This window comes from Cyprinodon tularosa, unplaced genomic scaffold, assembly GCF_016077235.1.
Source record: "Cyprinodon tularosa strain WSP-4 unplaced genomic scaffold, ASM1607723v1 ctg339, whole genome shotgun sequence".
Lineage (NCBI taxonomy): Eukaryota > Metazoa > Chordata > Actinopteri > Cyprinodontiformes > Cyprinodontidae > Cyprinodon > Cyprinodon tularosa.
The window spans coordinates 307,485-311,995 of NW_024039051.1; positions in this window are offsets into that span (position 1 = coordinate 307,485).

Genomic DNA, 4,511 nt, shown 5'->3' on the forward strand with positions numbered 1-4,511 from the left:
ATCTTCTCAAAGTTATGGCTTTTACACTCAATATATAACTAATTATTAATCCAAATTACACCTCTGATAAATAAGAGGGAACAACTTCCTATTTTTATGCTGTGTATGAAAGATTAGAAATGGATAAAATAAACAATGCAGTTGGTGGAAGTTAGTAGCAGACTTCATAGTTTTCCTGATAAAATAAGCATTCAGAAACCAGCTCATGCATGACTACAAACATTAATGATAAGCTCATATCTTCCAAAACAGGTCAGAGTAGTAAAAGGACTCTGTGAATGGATACCGTGTTCCAGAGGAGAAATGACTCGTCTGCTTTCTGTTTGTTTTTTTGAAAGTAGCTTTATTCTGTTTCCCAATGTTTCAAAACAACCGAAAGAAAAATGATTGTCAAATCTATATCATCATCATAAAAACTCATAAATAGTTAAACAATGCAGCTGAGTATTTTTAATAAACTGTAACACGTTATTTTATTTTTTTTTTTTTTGATACAATCTCCCTGAAAAAATGCAAAACACAGCAAAACACTGATGTTTTAAAGTGGGATTTTACAACTGAATTAGTGTATGTTGTGATCTGCCTATGATCAATCTTGATCTTTTTAGGACATTTTATTGCAGTTATAGATGAGAGTCTTTTTACCTACCAGCTTTGCTTTTAGGGACTCACATATTACACATTATAGGTTCATTCAAAGTAGCTGCAATAGATGGAAATTTCTTTGTAACCAGGATTTTTTAAGTCTTGCTAAACTAACTTCATTGAATTTAGTCTTGGACTTTGAGCCATTATAACTCAGGGATGCACTATGTTGCCCTTTGGGGTCGTTGTCCTGCTGTAACGTCCACCCCCGTCCCACTCTCTAACAGCTTCGCTGTCCCACAAGAAGAAAAACTTGACGCTGCCACCTCCATGTATCATTAAGGAAATTGCTTTTTCCTAAATTTTTCTTTGCCATGTATAAAGTTAACCATGTTCACCTTCTTTTATGTTTCCCTACATGTATAGCAGCAAATCTGCTCTTAATCAATGGCTTTTTTATGAAAGTAAAGGACTAACAGCTGTTTTTCTGTTTTGTTCCTCACATACCACAGATCTGGCAGTTTCTTCAATTTACTATGTTGGCAATTTTACAACACAATAGGTTTCTACTCGTGGTATTTTCAATTTTCAGATGATTGATTAAAATTAGGGCTGAAACAGTTAATCAGATGAATCATGATTAATTTAACTAATCATTAACTACTATAGTAATTGATTAATCGTTAACATAAGCATAGAGACTCTAAAACGTGCCTTTAGCTGAAAGAGCAATGCACTCAAAGCAGGTATTACACCAAAATTGTAGAAAATATATATTAACACTTTGCATTCAAGATGAAAATTAATTTATTAATGTACTCTATTCAGAAGGGCCTTCAATTTTAGGTCCAGTTGGTTTAAATTCTGTGTACATCTTATTTTGGAATTTGACCAATTAGATAAGCCCTTGAAGGACATATACTCTAAATTAAATTGTAAGTTACGAAAAAAAAGGTAAAAAACCGAATTGAAAAGTCAAAAAGTAAACTTAAAAAGTTAATAAGCCTAGTTAACAATTATGTTTAATTTATGAACTAAAAGATGTAAGTGTCAGTATTAGCATTAATCACTCTAAGGATATGTTGTACCAAAAATGGAAGCACTTTTGTTATTTTTCTTAACAAGTTGGTGTTTCTTGTTATTACATCAACATTAAGTTTTGTCATCAAAATATCCAAAGTTTTTTAAATGTCCCAAAGGTAATAAGTTCTTATTCTGGATTCCAATAACACTATCGAATGTTGATTTTCTGGGTGCCCTATAAACTGATGATTACCGGTAATCAAAAATCGACAGTTTAATCAATTAAGAAAAATATTCTTTAGTTGCAGCCCTAATTTTAATTTAGCCCTTTGATACCTGTTGTTGTTAATAAGCAACAAACCCCTTGTATTACACTACAAAAAATATAAATCTAAGTAAGTCAATTTTTCTTAAAATTAGAGAATATTTTTATTGAATTGAGCAGGTAAGAGAGACACTTTGCCAATGGAATAAGAGAATGTAAATTTGAAATAAGAAAATAACAACTGCAGTCTCTTATTTCATGTGCATAATATCTAATTATCTTATTTTAAGGGTAAAAATGCTCATTGCATTGGCAGATCATCTTATTTTCCTAGTCATATTAAAGGAATAGTACACCCAAAATATGATTAGCCTTCATTTTCCTGAAAGCGCGTTCACGACGCTACGGAAACCGCGGCAGACCAAACCAGACGAAAGTGCGCATTCAGCTCGGCGAAGAACTCATGCTCTTCCTCAACACTGAAGTCCTCAGACATTTTTCTTTCGTTGTTTCTTTCTTTGCACAGGTAAACAGCACATTTCTTCTTCTACGCTTGCATTATCGGCAGAGCAGACGCTGAATGCGCACTTTCATCTGGTTTGGTCTGCCGGCTTCCGTAGGCTCGTGAGCGCGCATGTGCGCGCTTTCAGGAAATCCTATACACTACTGTTTATGCTCTAAAAACATTCTAAATGACTTCGTTTCGAGTAAATTCTGGATGCTACCCACTCAGGACACTTGGAATACATTGGACGAGCAGTATGGAGGAATATTGACACGTTTTTTGTGGACTTTTATGGACCTTTCTGCCTCGGTCACCATAGACCTCCATTATTTGAATGTCAGCAGACAGCGAGAAGCCTCCCAGATCTCCAGATGCATTTGAGATATCAAAAAAGTACTCCAGAGTGTTGTTCAGCATGGGGGTGAGTAGAAAATGAAGGCTAATCATGTTTTGGGTGTACTATTCCTTTAAGGGTAAATACACTTATTTTAAGACATGTTTAATCATTTCCAGAATATTTTAGCAGTGTAGGCAAACAGCTGCCATAGAGTTTCTGCATCACCCCAGTGCTAGTCACAGTGTATATTATTATGTAGTTATAACTGCTGTTACAAAATATATTTTAGCTTCATTTCTATTTATTTAGTAACATTAACTATTTAAATTTGTCATCTCATTGAAGGAGGAAAAACACACACAAAATGTCTTTTTATATGTACATGTATATCAATTCAGGCTTAAAGGGGTTACAACTTTTTTTAAAGTTAAAAATCATGTTACTTTGTTCCAATCTGCACTTTACAAAATGAAATTGTCTAGAGAGCTGTTCTAAACAAAATTAATTTTTGTTTACAATTGTGTATACAGAATGACAAAATAAATCTTAGTCCAATGCACAATTTTGCAGCACTATATCTCTTTGTATGAAAGAAAACACAACTAAAATATTGTAAACTGTGACCAAATGTTTATACGGAAGAGGATTATGGCCACTTCAGTTTAATATGGGAAAAAAGTCAGAATTCCAATTTTTATCTCAGAATTCAGCCTTTTTTCCCCCAGACTTCTGACTTTAATCTCAGAATTTTGACTTTAATCTCATATTTCTGACTTATTTTTAAGAATTTTGACAGAATTCTGACAGCTAACTAACATGTGCATAAAGCCGTAGCCAGGTCTGTCTTAAAGACTAAACTAGCTCTCTTGTTTTAATGACCTTCTGCTCTTCAGTTAATGAAATAGTATCACCAGGGACCCCTCAGGCCCGTAAAAAGTCACCTAATTTCGCAGTTTTTCACCAATGTGTTACTGTTCCTCCCAAACAACTCACATGTTTGTCAGTGAAGCCGAGTGCTCCAACATCTCTTCTTTCATGGTGCCCATCTACATTAAGATCCAAAATTCTGAGATTAAAAAGTCAGAGTTCTGAGGAAAAATTCTAACTTTTTTCCCATATTATATTGAAATAAAATTTAAGAATCAGTTAACTTTTTTCCCCCTCAGAATTCTGACTTTTTTCTCAAAATCCTAACTTTAATCTAAGAGTTTTGGATCAGAATTCTGAGATTAAATTTAGATTTCTGAGAAAAAATTCTGACTTTCCCCCATATTATATTGAATTAAAATAAAAAAATCAGTTAACTTTTTTCCCCTCAGAATTCTGACTTTTTTTCTATGAATCCTGACTTTAATCTAAGAGTTTTGGATCAGAATTCTGAGATTAACGTCAAAATTCTGAGAAAAAAGTCAGAATTCTGAGATTAAAGTCAGAATTCTGAGAAAAAAGTCAGAATTTTGAGATTAAAGTCAGAATTATGAGAAAAAAGTCAGAATTATGAGATTAAAGTCAGAATTCTGACTTTTTTCCTCAGATGATATTGAAATAAAATTAAAAATTCAGTTAACTTTTTTTGTTTTTTCAGTGGCCCTAATCCTCTTCCGTATGTTTATGAGTTAAAGGGGATGGGTGTTGTTTTCTGTATCTTGCTCAGATAGGCAGGCCTGCTGAAAGGGTTAAGCCCTCCTCCTCCCTCCCTCCCTCCTCCTCCTCCTCCTCTCTGCAGAGAGGAGCAGGCGGAGTTTTGCCTTCGCGCACAGTTGTGTGTCAGAGTACAGTCAGCGTGTGCGAACCCA